We start from the raw sequence: 24,368 nt of genomic DNA, 5'->3' as shown, positions 1-24,368 counted from the left end.
AATTTTATATAACAAAAATCAGTATAAGCAATGTAAAAAGGCAAATGACAAGCTTGAAAACAAGACTTCCAACTTATCTCACTGGAAAGTGTCAATACTCATAACATTAAAAGCTTCTAAAAACTGAGAAGAAAAAGACCAATAACTCCACGGGAAAACGGGTTGGAGAAATGAACCAACAATTCACAGAAATAGAAATACAAATAATGCTCAAGCATATATAACAAAAAAAGGTGCTCAAACTCATATTAAACAAACACACAAAAGAAAATGACACTGGAGAACCATTTCTCATCTATCAGAAAGGCAAGAATAAAAAATTACAACATACCTACCAGCAAAGTTGTGGGGATCCAGACATTGTCATACACTAATGTTGGGAATGCAAAATGGTGGAGTTGCTATGGGAAGGAATAGGCATTATCTAGTAAAATTACACATATGCATTTACCTTTATACCCAGAAATTCCTATCAATACTCTGGGAAAAAATTCAAGATAACATACACACTGTGGCACTATTTGCAATAGTAAAAATTAAAATAACCCAGATGTCTATCATTGGAGATCTAGTTGAATAAACACAAAATGAAATACTATGCAATGTAAAAGATGAGAAAAATATGTATATCCTGTTATGGAGTGATTTTCTGGATATATTGATAAGTGAATAAAGCAAATGCAAGAGTGTTTATAATATGCAGCCTTTTGTGTAATAAAATGAGGGAAATACCTATATATGTTTATATACATGCACACACACATACATATGCCCATATACTTATGTCTTCAAAAAGGAGCAATGGAGGATAAGCCAAAAAAGAATGAAATAGTTACCTATAGGGGAAAGGAAGAAACAGGGAAGGTATTAGCCTTCTCCAAATGCACTGTTTAATAGTTTTGTCTTTGGAATCATGTAAATACTTTATACTTAAAAAAAAATAAAATACGAAAGGAAAGAAAATCCCCACCCAAAACTGAAAACAGACTGAAATAACTGAACTTAACTATATATCAAGTTTGTGGCCTAACAACACAGAAAAGAATTATTTTAGGCGACTTTAAACCTCAATATTTGGACGGTACATCCTTAGTAAGATGTATCTTAAGGATGATGACAATAGCTACATACGCTCAGAGAAATCTTAAATTGTATTATTCAATCATCTTAATTTTTCGTACTACTATTGGTATGGTTATTTTGAAACTGCTATGTAAATATTTTAGACAGAGCAAATAAGTAATTATATTAACACCATTTGCTGCTTAGATTTTTTGTTCAAGAGAAAAGAAATAAAAGCAAAACCCTCCTGTAATCTTAAATTTGAATTGGCAATATCTGTATAAATTCATGGTTTCCTTTTCTCTTTCTGAAAAACTACGTATTCCCTAGCTTGTTTCACTGGAAGGTCTAGAAAACATAGCAACCCACCATACAAGTATCCCTGAGCCCAGATGGTGCCTGTTAAATACCTTTCCCCACTAAAAGGAATAGAGTTTCTTAGACAAATGGCTGATTTCAAGTCTGGGTCAGGAAATATAAACCTGGGACACCTATGGAGCCAGAAAACAAGGAAGCGCTCAAAGACTATTGGGGTCATGTCAAAAGGAATCTGGAACTAACTCCAGAAATTCCCACTAGCCCAAACTGACAAAATCTGGATCTGCCAACCATTCTGACATCACTAAAAGTGTGACCAACCAGTTTGTGCCCTGCTGCTTTAATGCATTAGGAAGTGCACAGTACCACCTAATATGTTTTGTAAAATAATGACAACTTTTCTAAATCAAGCGCCTAGTTCTAACTACCATTTTATAGGAAATATGAGGAATAGAGGGATAAGTGAAACTACTCAAGGAAGCAATCAGCCTAATCTAGAATATGGGAAATTCTACAGGTTAAATTTCTGTTTTCTTCAAAGGGAAAATCATACAAAAAGAAGATGAACTGTTACATTTTAAGATACTTAAAAGGCATATAAATATAAGAAACTTGTTGGTTGACCTGCATATAGGTTATAGTTATTATCATGGGCAAGCTCTAATCATGAGAGACGGGAAGCAGCCCCTGATTGCTGATTGGGTGTTACCTTAAAACTTGTCCAAGAAATTGGAATTAAGATTGCTATCCAAAAGTTAAAATGTAAAACTAAACAACTTGGGCTGTGGGCCCGCCATTGAATTAGCTGAGACCATTAAGATGACCCTAATTGGTTTAGGCAAATCAGGGCCTACCCCTCCAGCTGGGGGTAGGTGGGTCAATATCACCCAGAAGGCAGAGCTGCTGTTATACGGAGAGGGTGCAAAGGAAATTAGGGAGGCATCCACATGTTGACTGCAGCCAATAATATTTGGGATTTATTATTTTGAGAGTTTTTTCCCAAGAGGTAAATTTTACTCATTTTTTATCTTCAGCAGACTAACCAAACTGATTATTTATGTTGGTAGCTTTTCAAGTTGCTATTACCTGGCTCTCAGGCCCATAGGAACAATTATCTGTTTAATTTAATTACCCAGTTTTGCAAATCAAAACTATTTTATCTCTAGAGACATGGATATTTTAATGCTGAAAATTATGGTGTAATTACATTGCAAATAATTTATTTTGGTTAGCCTCATAATTCATCCATTTCATGCTACGGATAAAATCAAACATTTGTGTCAAAGAAATGCCTTATTTTCTAGCAACATAAAATGCTCACGCAGGGGGAGGGAGTAGGGAGGCATGGGGAACAGGATTTTATTTCTAGTTCGGAAGAGTAGCCACCTTAAATAAACTGGCTTAAACCTTGATTCTCTGCCTCACCTGCTGGAATTTAGGAAAAAAATGTTTTAAGGTTTGAATTTTGTATACAGTGCAAGGTGTCGTTTCTTTGTCAAAGTTCTATCCATACTATGGAACAAATGAGATCTGTGTTAAATTCTGCTAAATATTAATGAACCAGAAGTAACACCCATGAGTTAACTCCTGAGAGAGGACTGGAAGGAAACTTTTTTTAAAAAAAACATTGGTAAATTGTGTACAGTTTGTACTGTTCCCTTTTTCTCATCCTACACTACCTCTTTCATCTATCTTATGTTAAGAACACTTTGCAAGTTTAGACATTCTGATATAAACTATGACGGGGCCCCCAAATTGCCATCCAGGACAGAGAGATCTCTATTATTTTGAAACGAATACTTTCATTTTCACAGAAGCTGTCTTCCTTTGAAGCTGCCCAGACAGACCACCTACACACTAGCTAGAAGTTCCTGATTTTTTTTTTAGCCAAGAATACAGAAGGTATCAAAAGAGGGGTGGCTACAGAAAGCAGAAGCAGAACCAGCACATTTTTGTATGGCTTTTACCTCTGCACTGGCGGGATGTTACCAAAATAACTCTTTACGTCCCTGTTCCCCCATCTCAATTTTTTGTCACTTTTTTGGGGATAAAATTTCTGATTTATAGACAAGTTGCAACAGTATTATAACCCCTGTAAACCATTTACCCAGATTCAAAAATGGATATATTTTGCTCCATTTGTTTTTTGCTTTGTCATATTTTTCTCTTTCTCTCCCCACACCATACAACACAATCCTTTTTTTGAATAATTCAAGGGCAAATTGTAGACTTCCTACTCTGTTTAACCTATAAATACTTCAGTGTATAAATCCTAAGGATATTTTCTTACGTAACCAGAGTACAATGAACAAATCAGACAGTTTAACATGAATATAGCACCACTATGTAACCCATTGTTTGTATTCAAGCTTTAATTGTCTCAATACTGTCCTTTATAACCTTTTTTTGCCAGTCGAGGATCCAGCACAAGAGCATGCACTACATTCAGTCTCTCTATTAATCTGTGACAGTTTCTCAGTCATTTTTTCTTTTATGACTTTGACGTTTTTGAAGAGGATAGACCAGAGATTTCATAGACTGTCCCTCAATTTGGGTCTCTCTCCTGTTTCTTTGCAATCAGACTCAAATTATATATTTTTCGCAAATAAACCACAGAGGTGATACCAGGTCCTTCTCAGTCCATCATATCAGGAGGCACATGATGTAGTTTTGCCTCGTTACTGGTGATGTTAACTTTGATCACTTGGTTAAGGTGTTTGTGAAATTTCTGCACTGTCAAATTACTAGTTATTTATTTTCAATTAACAAGTATTTGTGAGGAGATATGTAAACATACCGTCTCATTAAACTTTCACTCCTTAATTTTTACATCTATTGATGATTTTCTATGTATTAGTTGGTATTCTATTGTGAGAAAGAGCTTTCTCTTCTCCTATTTACTTATTTATTCACTTATTTATACCTGTGTGACTCATGGATTTTTATTCTATTTAATGGGCTTTCATCCATTGCTATTATAATTTATTTTGATACTAAAATTGTCCCAGCAGGAGCCTTTTCAATTTGCAAATCTCTCCTTTTTATGTATCCCCATCATTCTTTGAGCACTTCCTTAATTTCTGGTACAAGTTATTGCAGATTCATTTTGTACTTTCCCTGTCCCAGCCCTGGAATTAACCTTTTCTCCAAGGAGCACTGGTTCCTTTTAATGTTGAGAATGATATTTAGAAAGTAAGATCTGAATGTGTTAGTTAGCTAGGTGTGTTAATTGCTACTGATGTGTCCTAGCTTTTAGGCCTTCCCATTGTAGAGGGCAAGGAAACACACACATACACTCTCTTATCCACAATATATCTATATTTACTTCTATATTTATCTATGTTTAAAAGCTTCAAGAATGAGAAACTTGCAGCAATGTGTTGGAACCAGCATGAACCAGCTCATGAGGGCTGATTACTAGCTATTGGTAATTTTGTGAGCTGGTTGTTGTCTGAAATCATCTATGGGAGCATTTATACCATCGCAATTGGCAAATGCTGCAAATCAAGTTTGTTTTTTTTTTACCCCCCCACCAAGAGAACCAGTTTAGCAGAGTACCACTGGAAATCTGACTTTCATTATTCTCAATATATTTATTAAAAACACGTTACGTGGCAAAAGGGAATTAAGGTTGCTAATCAGCTGACTTTAAAATAGGGAGATAATCCTGAATTGTCTGGGTAGGCCCAATGTACTCACAAGGGTCCTTAAAAGTGGAAGAAGGAGGCAGAAAAGAGTCAAAGAGATGTGAGGATGGAAGGAGGGTCAGAGACACTGTGTACACTGCTGCCTTTGAAGACAGAGGAAGGGGGCCACAAGCCAAGGAATGAGGTCTGTCTCTAGAAGCTGGGAAAGGATTCTCCCCTAGAAGAGAGCCCCCAGAAGAAATGCAGCCCTGCTAACACCTTACTTTTGGTTCAGTGAGATTCATTTTGGACTTCTAACTTACAGAACTATAAGATAACAAATGTTTTGTTTTAAGGCACTAAGTTTGTGGTAATTTGTCACAGCAGCAATGGAAAACAAATATGCATAGTATGTATATTTTTTCTGTCAAGGCCCTCTCTCTTTCAGCATAGTGTCAGTGAGATTCATCCATTTTGTTAAGCATATCCATAATTTGTTTCATTTCATTGTGGAGTAATTCTATTATTAAATTAGTTTTTCCATTCTCCTATGATGAACTTTTGATTATTTCTAGTCTTAGACAACTATGAGAAAGCTGCTATGAACAGTTTTTTTAAAAATTTATTGGGCTTCCCTGGTGGCGCAGTGGTTGAGAGTCCGCCTGCTGATGCAGGGGACACGGGTTCATGCCCCAGTCCGGAAGGATCCCGCATGCCGTGGAGCGGCTGGGCCCGTGAGCCATGGCCGCTGAACCTGCGCGTCCGGAGCCTGTGCTCCGCAACGGGAGAGGCCACAACGGTGAGAGGCCCACATACCGCAAAAAAAAAAAAAAAATTAATTTTATTGAAGTATAGTTGATTTACAATGCTATGTTTATTTCTGCTGTACAGCAAAGTGATTCAGTTATACATATATATATTCTTTTTCATGTTCTTTTCCATTATGGTTTATCACAGGATATTGAATATAGTTCCCTGTGCTATACAGTAGGACCTTGTTGTTTATCCATCCTATATATAATAGTTTGCATCTGCTAATCCCAAATGCCCACTCCATCCCTCCCTTACCCCACCTCCCCCTTGGCAACCACAAGTCTGTTCTCTAGATATGTGAGTCTGTATCTATGAATGGTTTTATACACTATTTTCGTGGGGGGGGGATATATGAGCATCCATTTAAGGGAATGGTCACAATATTGGGTTTGGACAATATTGGGTTTGGACTTCCCTGGTGGCACAGTGGTTAAGTATCCGCCTGCCAATGCAGGGGACACGGTTCGAGCCCTGGTCTGGGAAGATGCGACATGCCACGGAGCAACTAAGCCTGTGCACCACAGCTACTGAGCCTGAGTTCTAGAGCCCACAAGCCACAACTACTGAGCCTGCATGCCACAACTACTGAAGCCCGTGCACCTAGAGCCCATGCTCCGCAGCAAGAGAAGCCACCACAATGAGAAGCCCGCATACCACAATGAAGAGTAGCCTCCACTCGCCGCAACTAGAGAAAGCCCGCACGCAGCAATGAAGACCCAACACAGCCATTAATTAATTAATTAATTAATTAATTAAAAAAACCCCAAAAACAAATATTGGGTTTTCCAGGTCCTTAAACCAAACAGTATCAGCAAGGCCACATCCTCATCCCCAGAATAATAGTCAATACCCAGATGTCCCTGAAAAATATCTCAGCCATCAGCATCCAGTGTTACAGAAAAATTGTCTCCCAACAAAATCCGAAAAGTCAGATTCAAGAAGCCAGAACAATGCCATATATAATTACATTTTAAAATCTATTAAGGGACTTCCCTGGTGGCGCAGTTGTTCCACCTGCCAATGCAGGGTACATGGGTGCGAGCCCTGGTCTGGGAAGATCCCACATGCCCGGAGCAACTAAGTCCGTACGTCACAACTATTGAGCCTGCACGCTAGAGCCTGCAAGCCACAACTACTGAGCCTGCGTGCCACAACTACTGAAGACCATGCGCCTAGAGCCCGTGCTCTGCAACAAGAGAAGCCACTGCAATGAGAAGGCCGCGCACCGCAACGAAGAGTAGCCCCTGCTCGCTGCAACTAGAGAAAGCCCATGCGCAGCAATGAAGACCCAACACAGCCAAAAATAAATAAATAAATTTATTTTAAAAATTAAACAAAATAAAATCTATTAATAATTCTGCTGGGAGTGGAACTGGAACAGAAAATCAAAATGCTGGTAGCAGCACCAGTAAAAGTAAAGGAAGGTCAATTAAAATGTATTTATTTATTCACTTCAGGGTGAAAATTATTGAGTATCTGTTCAAGGCTAACAACAGTGTGCTGGTCTGAGATTTAAAGGCCCTGCTGACAACCTAGTAGAACGATGGACAGATAAGTAAACATTTCTAACCTGGTATTTTAATTAAGTGCCATGATCATGCCCTTCACTGGCCGTCATGGAAGCAAAGAGCGAAGACCCTGAGTTCAGATGGTGGGTGCAGACCCGGGAAGGCTTATGGGAGAATGGAGTGTCCTAGTTAATGAGAACACCAAGCCCCGAAGCTGGGAGGCAGGAACCCATGGGCATGGTTGAGGAACGACAGGGCCCTGATGAGTATTCCAGGATAGCCGACCTCTGCTTTCTCAGAGATACGTTCTAAAGACACCAGGAATAGGGAACCCTTGAAACATTACCATGAGCTCGTGGAGGAAAACTCTCAATAGGGACCCATCAACAAGGTGTTCTAAAAGAGATACAAATGTCACACTGAAATTCTTCAATTCCTTAAAAGCCCTGTCCCCCCTCTTTTTTTTTTTTTTTTTTGCGGTACCCGGGCCTCTCACTGCTGCGGCCTCTCCCGTTGCGGAGCACAGGCTCCGGATGCGCAGGCTCAGCAGCCATGGCTCACGGGCCCAGCTGCTCCACGGCATGTGGGATCTTCCCGGACCGGGGCACGAACCCGTATCCCCTGCATCAACAGGCGGACTCCCAACCACTGCGCCACCAGGGAAGCCACCCCCACTCTTTTTTGCATAAGTAGTTCCGTCTGCCTGGGATACTCTCCTTCCTTTCCTATCCTACCTCCTAAAATGGCTTTTACTTTAACTATTGATCCTTTAGATTTCAGCTCACTATCACTTCTTCTGGTAAGTCTTCCCTGACTCCTGCCTGTCCTCCCTCCCCCCAAACTTTGGAAGATGCTGCTGCTTTGTACAACTGCAGCCCCTCAGACTCTCCCTCACAGCTCCAGATATTGTTGTAATTGTTTACTGAGTTGTCTGTCTTCCCTGACAGACAATGCAGTGGTAAACTCAGGAGTCTTATTATCCCCATTTTACAGCTGTGGAATCTGAGGCACACTGTAATGGCTCAGTTACTCACCCATAAAGTAGGAATAACAGCAGTACTTAACGTAGAGAGTTGTCATGAAGACTGGGTGAGTTCACCCCGACAAGGTGATTAGAACAGCGAGACCTCACCAGGTGACCTCATTCCTGTCTCCTGACTTTCTTCTCACAGTCTCATTCAGTCCTCCACCAGGGATCCCGTTGAACCCTAAACCGCTTCTCTGCTCAGAGCCCTTCAGTGGCTCCTGTCTCACCCAGAGTGAAAGCCAAAGACCTCACCATGGCCTGCAAGCCTCGTGACCTGCCTCCAGCCACTGCTCTGCCTGCACCTGTGACCACTCTCCCCTTGATCACATCACTCCAGCCACACAGGGCTCTGCTGTCTCTTGAACACAACAAACACACTTCTGCCTCAGGACCTTTGTGCTTGCTGTACTTCCCAGGTAGCAGAGCTCTTCCCTCACTCCTTTCTGTTCAGACCTGCGAGACCTCCCTGGATCACCCTATAGACAGAAAGTCTCCCTTTCTGTCTACACATCCCCACAACCTGCCCCCAAACTCTCCAACTCCTTACCATGTTTTCTTTGTCTTCATAGTAGTTACCACCATATGGGATATACATTTGTCTATCTATCAATATACATATACAAGCATATGTCTGTTAGTTTGTTGTCTTTCTCCACTTGAATGTGAACTCTGTAAGGCAGGCATTTGTTCATTTTGGTCACTGCTCTATTGCCAGAGCACAGAACAGAGACAGCATGGCATTGGGTAAGTGCTCAGTAAATATTTGTAAATGAATGAATGACTACTATTATGATTATTTGGCAAATAGTAGGTCTACCATGACTACTTGTTGATTGAATGAACAAATGAATGTTCTAGAGATTCCTGGGAGGAGTGTGAATATTGTAGGATGCAGGGGAGGGGGAAGAAATGGGACATATGTCTGCAAACATGGGCTGCATGGGCTGCATGTCCTCTGAATCATGCTTTCCTCTAATCCTCTTTTCTTTATGAGTGTTTTATATGGTTTGTGGGACCACTTTGAAACAGTCCACAGGGTGGTTCTTGAACCTCAGTGATCATCAAGACTACCTGCAGAGATTCTTATTTAGTTGGGAGTTTAAGTAATTTTGAGCAAGGATTTAACCCTTAGTTTCCTCACCTGAAAACCGGCATTATAACACCACCCTCATAGGGGGTGAGGATTAAATAAAATAACCTCTGTGAAGCGTCTCACAAGTAGTAAATTTAGATTCCCTTTGCTTCTGCTCATCTTCTCTAAACCTTAGAGGTTAAATTCTTACAAACAAGTCATATTCCCTGTTCTCTTAAAATTTAGCTTTATCTTCAGTCCAGATCTCCACTTTGAGTTCCAGATTTATTTTCCAAATATATACGCAGCATCTTCACTTGGATAGCTCATAGAGACTGCAAACCCAGCATATCCAAAGCAACTCAGAATGGTCCCCTTTAGTCTTCCTCCTCCAGGTTCTCCCTCTCAGGGAGTAAGATAAGCTCAAGCCAGAAGCCTGGGAGTCATTTTTGGACACTTTCCTCTCCTTCACCTTCCACACACAGTCAAAGATCAAGCCATTGCAGTTCTAACCCTGATCTATTTCTTTGACCCACTACCTCCTAATCCCCATTGCCCGCAAACTGGCCTTCATGCCTCCTCTGCTGTTCCCTTCCTATTCCTGGTCCACACTACGACCAGCAATGTGTTTCATAAATACAAATCTGATCATGTCCAAATGGACCCTCTCCAACTCTTCAGTGGCTTCCTTTTGTCTTAAGGAATAAATCCAAAGTCCTCAGCGTGGCCCTCAAGGCTCCTGCCGGCCTGTCCTGCAGAACGAGCCATCTCACTCTGGCCACAGTGGCCCTATCCCAAGGCCTCCACAGGTGAAACCACTTCCTACCAAAGGGCCTTCAAATCCGCAGTTTCTGTAGCTTCAAGGGCACACTCCCCACCCCACCCCCTTCCCTTTGTTGCTGGGCCTCCTTCTCTTTATTCTTCAAGGCTCAGATTAAATGTCACTTCCTCAAAGAGATCTTTCTTATCTGCTAGAACAGACAGGTTCCTTTGTTACACACTTTCATAACTCCCAGCCTTTTCTCTAGCAATCATCCAACAGTGATTACTACATATCCTCCACTCTAAGTCACTTGCTTCACATTTAGGGTTGCCAGCTGTCAGGTAGAAGATGAACTAGTAATGTGATGTTGCCTGCACACATCGGGACCTAACTTTTCAGAAGGGGGTAGCTTTTGGTCAGCTTCCACCCTGAGCTATTTTCAGGGTTGAAACTTAATTTAAATTTGGATTCCAGCTTGAAGCTTAAAATAACTGAAAAAGTATACTCTATGTTGTGGCATACAGAACGAAGCGTGCTGTATAAGCAGAAGGTTGCTACATACGTGACGACTAATGAAATTCAGGGCAATGGAAGCCATCGGCTCTCTGAGAAGAAATGTTGGTAGAATTTTCAAAGCCAGTAGAGGGTGGCCTCACCTCTGTATGCTTTGCGCAGAAATCTTGAAAGACTGCAGGACCCAGAGGAGGAACACATCTTTTTGGAACTTTTACTTCTGGCAAACTTTCAACAGCAGCTAATTACCTCTGAGTGATATGCAATTCAAAGCATTAAGAACAGAAACCACTTAAAAAGGCAGTCAAAACACTGTTTTTCCATATTCCTTGCAATTATACTTTCTTTCCTAATGATGTTCAGGGGTGAAGAACACTTACATGGGCCATTATAAAAAGCATTACCCCAGGGCTTCCCTGGTGGCGCAGTGGTTGAGAGTCCGCCTGCCGATGCAGGGGACAGAGGTTCGTGCCCCGGTCCAGGAAGATCCCACATGCCGCGGAGAGGCTAGGCCCGTGAGCCATGGCTGCTGAGCCTGTGCGTCCGGAGCCTGTGCTCCGCAACGGGAGAAGCCACAACAGTGAGAGGCCCGCGTACCGGAAAAAAAAAAAAAAAAAAAAAAAAAAAAAAAGCATTACCCAAGATGGCTAAGACTGATACAGAAGCACCCTGAAGGTGAAGGTCAAAACTCTGATGGCAAAGCAGAAGAAACAAACGGGATCAATGTACTCTCTGATATCCTTTAGCACCTGAAAATCTGCTACTAAATCATTGGAGTGACTTAGAGTTGGTGGAAGCTTTGATTGGGGGAAGTGTCATTTGCTGTTTAATTTTTTAAATGACAGTCTCTCTTTTAGAAGAAGAGCCTGAGGACGGAAACCTTTGTTTGGGTCACTGGAATACCTCCGCGGCGTTGCCCATTACCTACAAAAGATAGTTGTTAAATAAAATACACGAGTTCTCGGCTTTACGTTGCAAACTGTGGCTCACTTTTACATAGACTACAAAACAAACACGGGCAAGCTTGAGAAGTGTGGCATTCCAGACACCTCCACAGGGCCCACGCACTTTGCCTGTACACCTCTCTCCCACTGCTGGGAGCTGCCCTAAATCTCATTCTCCTGGGGGTCGCTCCCCTTCTCTCCTACCTCGGATCAAGTCCATTCTGCACCGCTCTTAAGAAAGGCTTACACAGTTTTAACCCCGGCCTGCGAGAAGGAAATACGAAGACAGCCAGAAGGAGGTCCCTGGTCTGAGAACAGAAATCATGAGTCATAGATTTGGGGGCTCGGACCGAGGAGCAGCCAGCGATGTGGATGTGCGTGGGTCGGTGGGGATGGAGGGGGCTGACGAACAAGGAAGGCCACAGCTCTTCTCTGCTGAGTAGCCTCCCTTGAAATAGTCCCCTTTTGCTCTGCCCTATCGGGTTCTCGGCCCGCGTTCATCAGGTTGCGGCCAAAGGTCCGGGAGAAGGCGGCGCTCGCGCTCCAGGTCGCCAACCCAGCGGCCACATCACCAGGCTCTCGCTTTCCCCGGGGCGGTGGCGCGGCTGCGCCTGCGCTGGGCGGCCGCGCGGGGGCGGGGCGGGCGGCTGGAAGCCCGCGGGCGGAGGGCGCCGGCTCCGGGGCTGTCAGCGCGGGGTGCGACGGCGCGAGGAGGCGCGCCAGAGGAAGGAGCCACGGACGCTGGGCAGCCGTCGCCGCCGCCGCCGCTGGGGGACTAGGTGAATGCCCCTTCCGTCCCCTGCCACGGTGCCTCGGTCGCGTCTGAGGAGGCGGGGTCCCCTCTCCTCGCACCGCTTTCCGGGGCAGGTGATAATGGAGGGAAAGTCTCGGCTTTGGCCGCGGCGCGGGGTTCGGGGGCATCCCAGGTACTGGAGGGAGGCTTGAGACCCGGCGGCCGGGGCGTAGGGAGGCCAGGGCAGGGGGAGCGGCCGAGCGGCGGGGCCCGCCCGAGCCGCCGTGTCCCCTCCGGGCCCACAGGCAGCGCCCGAGCCCGGCCCGCCGCGGCAGCCCCACCTCGGGCGGGAGGGCTGGCCGGCCCTGGGCGCCCGCAACGGAGCCGGGCAGCCGTGGTGGGTCGTCCCCGGCCCTGACAGTGGACCGGACAGCGGGTGGTGGCTGAGTGATGAGTGGAAGGTGAGAACGGATGGAGACCCTGCGAGTCAGGCTGGGGCACACCCCATATCCAAGGCTTTAGGGCTCACAATTGCTCCGTGTCACCGTGTTCTTTCATTCCTTTCTTTATATATGTGAAATATATCTCAACTAAAAAAAACCCAAACGTTGATTCATAGAAAGAGAATACGTATATGTATGTAATACATTTGTAGGTATATTATGTGTCTATGTAATTTCTTTCTGTAAATGAAGAATTTTTTTAAAAAAATTGAGATATAGTTCACATACCATAAAATTCATCCTTTTAAAGCGCGGCCTTTAGTATTTTCACCGAGTTTTGCAACTATCACCACCATGCAGAACATTTCATCACCCCAGAATGAAACCCTATACCCATTAAAAGTCACTCCTCATTCCCCCCTTATCCCACCCCCTGGCGACCACTAATCTCCTTTCCGTCTCTATGGATTTGCCTATTCTGTAAGTTTCATATGAGTGGAATCATACATTATGTGGCTTTTAGTGTCTGGCTTCCTTCACACATCATGTTTTCAAGGTTTATCCATGTATAGCATGTATCAGTACTTATTTTTTATGGCTGGATAGTATTCCATTGTATTGGTGTACCACAATACCACATTTTGTTTATCCATTTTCAGTTGATGGACATTAAGGATGTTTCTACTTTTTGGCCATTGTGAATAATGCTGCTGTGAACATTTGTGTACAAGTTTTTATGTGGGCATATGATTTCCATTCTTTTGGGTCTGTATATTTAACTTTTTCAGGAACTGTCAGACTTTTCCAAAGTAGCTGCACCATTTTACATTCTCATCAAACAGTGTATGAGGGTTCCAGTTTCTTCACGTTCTCACCAACACTTGTTATTGACTATTTGCTAGTTTTTATTACAGACTGGTGGGTATGAAGTAGTGTTGATTTGCATTTCTTTATGACGAATTATGTTGAGCATCTTTTCATGTGCTTATTGGCCACTTGTGTATCTGCTTTGGAGAACTGTCTATTCAGATCTTTTGCCCATATTTTAATTGGGTTGTCTTTTTACTGTTGAACTATATTTAAAAAATTCTAGGTTTGGGGGACGAGCACTGACCGAAAAACCCAACCAACCTGATACCAAGCAACATAATGCTTCTACTTGGGGGAAGTGAATAAGTGCCATTTAAGTCTGTCAGAATATGCTAACTGTCATTTCTTGGGTGCCTTACTGCCCCTTTACCCTTTTTGGTATTTTGAGAAAAGCCACAAAAAGTGTGTTCATGACCAAAGTCAAGAGAGAACACACACAGTTAGCATTTTCATGTATTCTGTGCTTGGTTTGGAAAGTCCCGGTTATCGCTTTAATTACAAATAATTTATTTTGGTGGCTAGCTAAGCAAACTAATAAAAAATAGCAAACACCAATTACTCAATTAAAATTTCGTATACTTCTCAGGCAAAGTAGAAGATCTTATTATCCTAAGTTTGTGTAGTCTTTATTACAGCTATATTCATATTTGGGTGGCAAATAAGTATCTTTTATGGCGCTGAAGTTAAGAACCACTTGCAGCTGAATGAACGCTACTTCGCCTATTTCGTGCTTAATTTCTGAGCGCACACAAGTTCAGCATCAGCCTCAGGTCTTCCGTACAAAAACCACTGAAAAAGACATGATGTTTGCCTCCCAGGAATTCAAGCTCATTTTTCTTTTATGACTGTTCTAAAGTACACTACCAAATTTCGGAAACATTATGGAAAATAAAATTCGAGATTTTCAAGTGGAATTAATGGATAAACAACTGATTCAAAGTGGGTGAAGAGCCGTCCAGTCCTGCTCTGCAACTACTAAACTTTAAACAATGGAAATGTTATTTAACCCCTTTATGCCTCATTGACCTCATTAGTAGAATGAGGTAATAATTGCAATATAGAACCTGAGTATATGTTTTTGTTTTACCTAATAGAATGAATGGATGACTAAATATCCTGTAGTTACAAATGCTTTCCCAAGTTGGCTTTCTCTGCCCCCTGGGGTTTTTAGTGTCACTTAAGGACTGAAAGTTGGGGAAAATGTGGGAACAACTTTGGGGATGTGATCCCTGGGAAATGCTGATCAGAGCGGAGCTGCCTCCTTTATGGGAGCTTTTTAGGCACCCCTCATCTTTTCTCTGAAATGACTGTAGTTAGATTTCTCTAGCTTAAAAATGTCTGTGTGTGTGTGTATGAAATAAAAAATATATGTATCTCTAGTAGGCTGGCTAGACTGTTAGCCAGTTATTTTATCTTAATGTGAACGAATTTAATCAGATTGTTTTCCTCCAGATCAGCTGCACTGAGGAAATGGGAGTTTTGACGTGAGGAGGGATAGGAGACGTCAGTGGTATGGGATCATGGAACATTTTGGAGGTTTGGGGAAAACTTGCTCTATTTCTAAAAGTGTGGGTGTTGAAAATGGAGATCTATGGGCAGCATTAAAGGTCTGGAAGATGAGAAAAGAGAAGCAAGAATGAGAAACAATTTGGAGGGGAAGGTTGTAGGATACAACGATAGGTTCAACTTCTCTAGACATTTTTGCCCAAGAAAAATTCAAACGAGGAAAAGTGAAAGAAACCTTCTTCTCCTTCGTTTCATTCCCTTCCCTTTTGCTCCACCTTGTTCCTCTGTGCTACTCAGAAATCAGAACCCAGAAATCAGACTGGGGTGACTGTTATTCCTCTTGGAGCTTTTCAGTGTGCTGATTACATCTCTTCTCTCTCCAGATTCTGCAAGTTGAGATCAGATTCAAGAAGCCAGATGAGGATTATAGTACTATTAAAATATCATTTAATTTTCATTTCTGGTAAAGCTGGATTGGAGAATTTCGCTTAGACCCACACTTCCTCTGTTCCTTCTTAATTTATCTACCCACACGATTCTAGAGCACCTAAAAACCTGCAGGTCTCCCCTGCAGGCAGGGAAAGTCCTGTCTTGGGGAGATTTCCTCATAGGAGTTGGAAGGGAAAGGAGAACCTTCTCTTCTTGAAGACAGATAAATCCAAGAGCCAGTGAGAGCTCAGGGCTGGGGCCTGTCTGGAATATTGACCTTTATTCTTATCTCAGCCATTAGATAAGTCACTTTGCTCTAGGAGGAACTGATAGTATAGGGAGAAAGCAAGGTGTCCCTTTAATCCTGTTTTCTCCTACTTAGAGGAATGAAAGTTCACTTGTCCTTGCAGAGAGGCAAATAAGCAGCTCTCCTCTCATCAGTTAAGTGCTTGTGGGTAATAGCGTTTTGTAGGCTAGCTTAGGAACTTAATCACCATTTATATAATTGGAACTGAGAATATATTTTCCTTTGAACTGGCTAAACCTCTTAACAGTTTTTAAGTGGGTGCTTATTTCATTGTGCGGTTAAATATATAGATTATTCAAGTCCATTTCCTTACTTGCTTTACTCCTCATTGACTGAGTGCCTAGTAAGTAACAGGCACTGGGCTAGGCTCTCAGGATTCAGCAGAGACCAAGAATGCGTCCTGACGCTCATGGAGTTTACAGCCTAGAAAGACAATTAGCACACATACAATTACAGTAAAGCTTAATGAATGTTAGAAAGCACTTCAGGAACGCAGAGGAGGGGGAACTAATCTAAGAGGGTCAGGGAAGTGATGTTTAAGAGCTCAGGTCACAAAGTAGCATAGGAAGTAGCCAGAAAAAGGCAAGAAGGAGGATGAGCAAGAATGTTTCCGGCAAAAAGAATGTGTGGAAGGGCCAAGAAGTGAGAGAGAGAGAGAGAGAGAGAGAGTGTGTGTGGTATATACCAAGGTGGTATTTTTCAAGCTGCAGGCACCTAGGCACCTACCAGGAGATTGTAAAATTAATTTAGTGGTTGTGAACTGCATGTTTTAAAAAAGAAATAAAATAGAAAATAAGCATGTCACACATAGATACTTTACTAGATCGTGATGTATAAAGTTTGAAAATCCCTACAATAAAGGAAACAGAGAAAAAGTACAGTATGACCACAGCCAAAGATCTTGGGTAGGTGGGAATGGTGATGCAAGATTTAGTTACCCTTTTTAAACATTTTGGATTTATCTTAGAGGAAATGAGAAGCCATTGAAAAGGTTTAATCAGAGCCTGATTAGATTAATATTTTCTAAGGATCCCTTTGAATACTTCGTTTTCTTCTACTCAAATATAAACTTTGCATTCCTTGGCCCAGTGTTACGGGTATTCCAAAGTCTGGTTCCAGTCTCTTTCTTCTAAAGAATATTTCTATTTTTGGTACTGGAACTTCTCATTTCATAAAGATTCGTGGTTTGCCAAAGTGCCTTTGCACCAAGAGGGAAAGATCTATGAGAGAAGGCCTTGCTTCTGTCTTGTTCACATTGAACGTCTGGCGTTTAGCATGGTGCCCCATGCCCAGTAGGGACTAGGCAAATCTTTGCTGATAGGGTCTAAATACCCTGACTATTAGAACTGTTACATAGTAGTAGAAGTGACCTTGATGTTTCTAGCAATCCTTGCTTTTGGAAAAAGAAAAAGGTTTTTTGTTGTTGTTGTTTTAATTTTTATTAATTTTTTTTTTTTTTTTGGCTGTGTTGGGTCTTCGTTGCTGTGCGTGGGCTTTCTCTAGTTGCGGTGAGTGGGGGCTACTCTTCGTTGCGGTGCGCAGGCTTCTTATTGTGGTGGCTTCTCTTGTTGTGGAGCACAGGCTCTAGGCGTGCAGGCTTCAGTAGTTGTGGTACATGGGCTCAGTAGTTGTGGCTTGTGGGCTCTAGAGCACAGGCTCAGTAGTTGTGGTGCACGGGCTTAGTTGCTCCGCGGCATGTGGGATCTTCCAGACCAGGGCTCGAACCCGTGTCCCCCACATTGGCAGGTGGATTCCTAACCACTGTGCCACCAGGGAAGCCAGAAAAAGGTTTTATTAGAAATTCTTTTTGCCCAGTTGGATTCATTAGTGATAGAACTCCATTCACTTATTTAACAAAAAGTTAATTTAACAAAAAGTACTTTTGTTATACTAAAACAGTAGTAGAGATAAGAAAAAGAACAACAGACTTTCTGACTCTGGGGTTTCTGCTTTCAAGAAGTACAGAACATTGCAGGCTGTTCACAGGAGGGGGCAGTCGGGCAACCATTTATGTTTTGTTTGAACAGATAGGCATTCTCTGAGCACTCACCAAAAGGCAGTTTTATAAAGATGGCTGGGGACAAAGTGAATACATTGATGAAAATGTATCAGTCATCTGCAGCCAATCCAGCCGACTGTGCTCTTTTCCCCACGGGGGCCTGGTGCGCAATGGCTGCAAGCAGCAGCCTCCTCGGTAGTGTATGCAGCCTGTTGCCTGTATAGGTTGCCCTAAGGGACCTCGGAGACAGCCCTTTCCAGTGGACATTAATGACTGGCATGCTGTCCCCAATCTAGGCTCCAGACAGGTATGCATGGTGCCTTTGGAAAGCCCCAGGGCACAGTGGTCAGGGTCCACATTGGCCACGTCATGATGTCCGTCTGCACCAAGCTACAGAAGAAGGAACATGTGATTGAGGCCCACAGCAGGGCCAAGTTCAAGTTCCCTGGCCACCAGAAGACCCACATCTGCAAGAAGTGGGGATTTACTAAGTTTAATGCGGACAAATTTGAAAACATGGTGGCAGAAAAGCGGCTTATCCCGGATGGCTGTGGGGTCGAATACATCCCTCGTCGTGGCCCCCTGGATGGACGGCGGGCCCTGCGCTCGCGAGAGCCTTGGCACTGTCCCCTCCTTACTCACGCCCACCAATAAATCCTACTTCCTTGTCCAAGAAAAAGAAAATGTATCAGTCATATGAGCTTAATGGAGAGGCAACAGAAAATAGATTTTGATCTTAGAAGTAAAAATAGAACATCCATATACCCAACAGAACTTACAATTAAGAATTTAATGATGTCAGTTTGTTGCCAGAGAATGATTGTACTGTCACAGTACTGTGACTTCACAGAATTGGATCGTGAAACCCAACTGTGAAGGAAAATTGTTTCAGTGTATGGTTTTGATAAGTGGCAAGAGAAGTTATGAAAAATTCATGAAAGAGAGACTTCAAGTTCTGTTTCAGATTTCCCTTTAATACATTTTTTGAGGTATGGAAACTTTGCTAATTAGTTTTGTAAATTAGATTTTATATATCTTAAACATGCATGCTAGGATCAAATCTTGCTACTATAGGATGGCTTTTTTAATTAATTAATTTATTTATTTATTTATTTATTTATTTATTTATTTATGGCTGTGTTGGTTCTTGGTTGCTGCACACGGACTTTCTCTAGTTGCGGTGAGCGGGGCTACTCTTCGTTGCGGTGCTCAGGCTTCTCATTGCGGTGGCTTCTCTTGTTGCGGAGCACGGGCTCTAGGCACGCGGGCTTCAGTAGTTGTGGCTCACGGGCTCTAGAGCGTAGGCTCAGTAGTTGTGGCGGCCAGACTTAGTTGCTCTGTGGCATGTGGGATCTTCCCCGACCAGGGCCTGAACCTGTGTCCCCTGCATCGGCAGGTGGATTCTTAATGACTGCACCACCAGGGAAGTCCCTATAGGATGACTTTTAAAAAATACTAATTGAATTTTATATTTTTATGTTCTAGAGAGTCCTATTTTAAGCAGTGTATTATAGAATTTAAATGGAAACCATTAACTTGTATAAATTTATCCTAAGAAAATCATTCTAAATATGAGAAAGTCTTATGCACAAAGATGTTCATTTTCATTGCAATATAATTTAGTCAAGAAAATATCCTGCTATAAGGAAATGATTCATTAAAATGTGGCAATTCTCTTGAAGAAATTTAACCATTAAAAATGCTTTTTTAGATCAATGGTATCTTATTTCTTTTTAAATTAAAAAGTAAAAAGTGCTCAATATAAGCAAAAGTTCAAATAATATTAAAAAATGCAGGATTTAAAAAGTGAAAATAGTATTTCAAGTCCTTCCTTACCCTGCTCCCTCAACCTAGGCCAACCCAGTTCTCCAGAAGTCAGTGCTCTGAGCACTTTGGTATCTGTCCTTCCAGACCTTTTTCTAACCCAGTGGTTTTCAAACTGTGCTCCAAGGAGGGGCTTTGGGGGCTTCTCAATTAGGTAAGATGGGGACTGAGTGGGGCTTCAACCGGTACTGCTTTGCTTTTACCTGTTTTCTATATTGGGGTTTCGAGTAGGGTTTAATTTAAACAAAGCATTCCCCTGCATTAAAAATAAGTGTTCAAAAACAGTTGGCCTAATTCAGAAAATGAAGTCCTAACCCCGCAGTCAGGAATTCCAGATCTTCCAGTTTACTGTTTTTTTGCTGCTTGGTGATACGGATCTTCTACTCAGACCTGCCTATCCATTTCCCCAGCAGTCGTTTGCCTGGTTGCCAGCCACCTCATTAGGACATACTTCCCCTTCTTTTTCTCCATCTCTCTAAATGTTGTTATTTAAGGTTCAGCTCGTCAATGTTTCGTTCACTCCTTCTTTCAACATTTTTAGTGGACACCACCTACATTTTGACTAATACTGAGTGGGGGATATGCAGAATTTTGTATCAAAAGCTCACAGACTAGTAAAGAGCAACCTTCATGTACATAAGTGCAATTATGTATTATAAAGCAAGAGCGTTTGAGGGGCAGATACTAAAGATATAAGTGATCTCTTCCTTCTACACTACCTTATATGGCACTTATAACAAGGGCAATTTATGGTATGGTTACATTTCTGGGTCTTCAGTAAATAATTGCTCATTTATTTATTAACAGAAGATAATGCAGAAGAGACTTCACCTGTGAATTAGGGGGTGAGACTTGGGAGGGAGCTGTTTCCATTCTTGAGCAATCAACTGTGTTCAAAAATAACTTGAATCTAACCTGCTAGATTCTGGTGTAGGGCATGGAGTTGGGAGAGAGCACTGAAGGACTTGTTCTGTAATCCTCGTCTCTGTGGCCCCTCACACTGGTGTACAGGGAATGCCTGTCATTTCTGCTTTATCATTAACTGGTAAGAAAGTTGTGAATTTGAGTCCTGTGTCTTTATTTTACTGACTTTATAACTTGAGCGTATTACTTAACCTCTCTGAGACTCAGTTTCCTGAACTGTAGTGTATGAACATGTCTACCTCCTAGGTTTTCAGAAAAGATTATACAAGTACATACAAACAAAGTCTATTCTTTTTGCTTTCAGTGGTTTTGATGTTCTGTAGAATGGGTGATTGTTCTCCTTTCTTTGGGGTTTAAGTTTTTAGATATTTGGGAGGACTTAAGGATTAGACTCTAGTTCTTTTTTTTTTTTTTGGTCACACCACATGGCTTGCAGGATCTTAGTTCCCCGACCAAGTATCAAACCCATGCCCCCTGCATTGGAAGCATGGAGCCCTAACCAGTGGACCTCCAGGGAATTCCCTAGACTTCAGTTCTTTGAAGAAGTGGGTTTTTTTTATTCTGAGAGTGGCTTTTTGATAAGCTTTTCATATTCCTGGTAAGGTATGAATAAACAATATAGGAAAGTAATAAGGCCAAAGAACATTTAGTGGGGAAATAAATCTTTTTCATTATTAACCAGTGTATTCTCCTGGGATTTAAAGCAGCCTGTTATATCTATGATCAAGAAAGCAAAATTAATAGGTAGGCTCAGAGTCCAAAGCCTGGCCTATTTTCTTCATTTTATCTGCCACTTTCCTCTATCTTTTACATAACAAACAGTAAAGAATTTTTATGGTAATGTTCTAGTACTCTTTGGAAAAAAAAAGAGAACTCTTGTCTGTCATTTCTGGATTATAGGTTTCAGAATAACCCCAGGCAAACTCATGATGGATTCTATGTAATATTTCTCGTTCTGGTTGAGCAGACTTAGTTCTCTAGTCTAGAATAAACCTTACAGTAATGGTTTAAGGTAGTCTGTTTTATTTGTAAATTGTAAAAATGTTATTTAGATATCTTTTTAAAAGTAAAAAAGTACATTATATATGATATTTAAATTTAACAACAGTATTAGAGCTACTTCCTATTCCAGCTTTCATCTTCTTTTTTCCTTTTAAAACATTGTGGTTTCCTGAAGACCTGTGTTGTTCAGTCTATATAGGTACCATTTGTTCTGTGTATATACTGGTCATTATAGATATACAGTATTTTATAGCATGCTGACAGTTTAATGAAAAATAGGATGAGTGCAGTGTATACAATGTAAATATTAACCTTCAGTTTATTTTTTAAAGAAGGTAGGAACAAAACAGTTGATCTGAAAATTATAAGGTAGGGGTTTAATACAGCAATGTATAATATTTTTGTGATTCTGTGGTCTAGTCTGTTCCTTAGTAAAGGGAGAAAGAGGTGGAAAGTAGATTTTGAGCCTTTTACAAAAATGTATAATAATGAATAATGATGATGGTAACTAGCTAATATTTACTGAAGGCTCGATACACTGTTCTAAGCACCTTACATGTATTAAGTCATTTAATTCTCACAGTAACCCAATGGAGGAGATATTTTTTCATGAGGAAACTAAAGTATAGAGGCATACATCCCATAGCTAGTGAAAGTCAGAATTTAAGCCAAAGCAGTTTGACTTTAGAACCTAGCCTCTAAACTACTGTCAATATCATTAGTGTGTTGACATTTAATTCTTTGGAAGAATTTAATTTTCACATTTAATTCTTCTTCACATTTAATTTTTTGGAAGCAAATCGTCGCTTTTAATTGAAGTGTGGAGATTTGCTGAATAAGTCACTTGAAATTCCCCCGTAAAACCACTCAATGCAAATCATGTTATCGATTTATTCATATAATGAAAACATTGCATATATCTCGGGAAGCTTTGTACAGTTTCAAACATAGCATAAAGCATTTACCAGTGATTCCACATGAATAATACAACTTTGAACAAGCAGTTAATATTCTCCGTTTCAAAATGTGTTTGACTGAAATCTGTGTGCTCAAGTCTGGGATTTTGATTGTGCGTAGATTTTATCATCTGAGTTTAAACTCATATAATTCCTTGGAACAAAACCTATTCTTTTCTCAATCCCTGGGGGCAGTGCTTAATAGACAATGTAAGCATGTGTTTGAGCATTAGCAAGGGGGCACCAAAAGAGAGAAAAAAATTTAAATAATTCAATATTTTGTAATTTTTTTCAGTTTTTTTAATATATATATTTCAGATTATTTTCCATTATGGGTTATTACAAGATATTGAATATAGTTCCCTGTGCTAAACAGTAAATCCTGTTGCTTATCTCTTTTATGTATAATGGTTTGTATCTGTTAATCCCATACTTCTAATTTATCCCTTCCCCTCCCTCCCTTTGCCCTTTGGTAACCATAAGTTTGTTTTCTATGTCTGTGAGTCTGTTTCTATTTTGTATATAGATTCATTTGTATTATTTTTTAAGATTCCACATATAAGTGATATAATATTTGTCTTTCTCTGTCTGACTTACTTCACTCAGTATGATAATCTCTAGGTCCGTCCATGTTGCTGCAAATGACAATATTTCATTTGTTTTTATGGCTGAGTAATATTCCATTGTGTATATATACCACTTTTTTATCCATTCATCTGTCAGTGGACATTTAGATTGTTTCCATGTCTTGGCTCTTGTAAATAGTGCTGCTGTGAACACTGAGGTGAACTAGAGTTTTCATATTTTCTGGATATATGCTCAGGAGTGGTATTGCTGGGTCATATGGTGGTTCTGTTTTTAGTTTAGTTTTTTTTTTTTTTTTAAAGAAGACATTGGGGGGGCTTCCCCGGTGGCGCAGTGGTTGAGAATCTGCCTGCCAATGCAGGGGACACGGGTTCGTGCCCTGGTTTGGGAAGATCCCACATGCCTCGGAGCAACTAGGCCCGTGAACCACAACTACTGAGCCTGCGCGTCTGGAGCCTGTGCTCCGCAACGAGAGGCCGTGATAGTGAGAGGCCCGCGCACCGCGATGAAAAGTGGTCCCCACTTGCCGCAACTAGAGAAAGCCCTCGCACAGAAACGAAGACCCAACACAGCCAAAATAAATAAATAAATAAAAATTTAAAGAAGACATTGGGGGTAGGAGTTTATTAATTAATTAATTTATTTTTGCTGTGTTGGGTCTTCGTTTCTGTGTGAGGGCTATCTCTAGTTGTGGCAAGCGGGGGCCACTCTTCATCGCGGTGCGCGGGCCTCTCACTGTCGCGGACTCTCTTGTTGCGGAGCACAGGCTCCAGATGCGCAGGCTCAGTAGTTGTGGCTCACGGGCCCAGCCGCTCCGCGGCATGTGGGATCCTCCCAGACCAGGGCTCGAACCCGTGTCCCCTGCATTGGCAGGCAGACTCTCAACCACTGCGCCACCAGGGAAGCCCCGTGTTTTTAGTTTTTTAAAGGAACCTCCATAGTGTTTTCCATAGTGGCTGCACCAATTTACATTCCCACAAAAAAACACTGTAGGAGGGCTCCCTTTTCTCCACACCCTCTCCAGCCTTTATTATTTGTAGACTTTTTAGTGATGGCCGTTCTGATCAGTGTGAAATGATACCTCATTGTGGTTTTGATTTGCATTTCTCTAATATGTTGTTGAGCATCTTTTCATGTGCCTGTT

The 24,368-nt window shown here is 41.6% G+C and overlaps 1 protein-coding gene across 5 annotated transcripts in view; it reads left to right on the top strand.

Annotated features, from left to right (window-relative positions):
* SLC41A2 (solute carrier family 41 member 2) overlaps positions 1-24,368 on the top strand; it is a 152,401-nt gene that overhangs the window by 5,879 nt on the left and 122,154 nt on the right. The window contains exon 1 of one of the 5 annotated variants that reach the window (XM_082634450.1): positions 12,284-12,425. The exons of 1 other annotated variant lie outside the window; for it this stretch is intronic. The gene's annotated coding sequence lies outside the window, so the exon portion shown is untranslated. Of the gene's footprint in view, positions 1-12,283; positions 12,573-12,816; positions 12,841-24,368 lie in introns of those variants that run through there. 3 more of the 5 variants (XM_082634449.1, XM_082634453.1, XM_082634456.1) reach the window with 3 other exon arrangements.

This window comes from Mesoplodon mirus, assembly GCF_964341445.2.
Source record: "Mesoplodon mirus genome assembly, chromosome: 11".
Taxonomy (NCBI): Eukaryota; Metazoa; Chordata; class Mammalia; order Artiodactyla; family Ziphiidae; genus Mesoplodon; species Mesoplodon mirus.
This window is presented reverse-complemented; position numbering and strand designations above follow the sequence as displayed.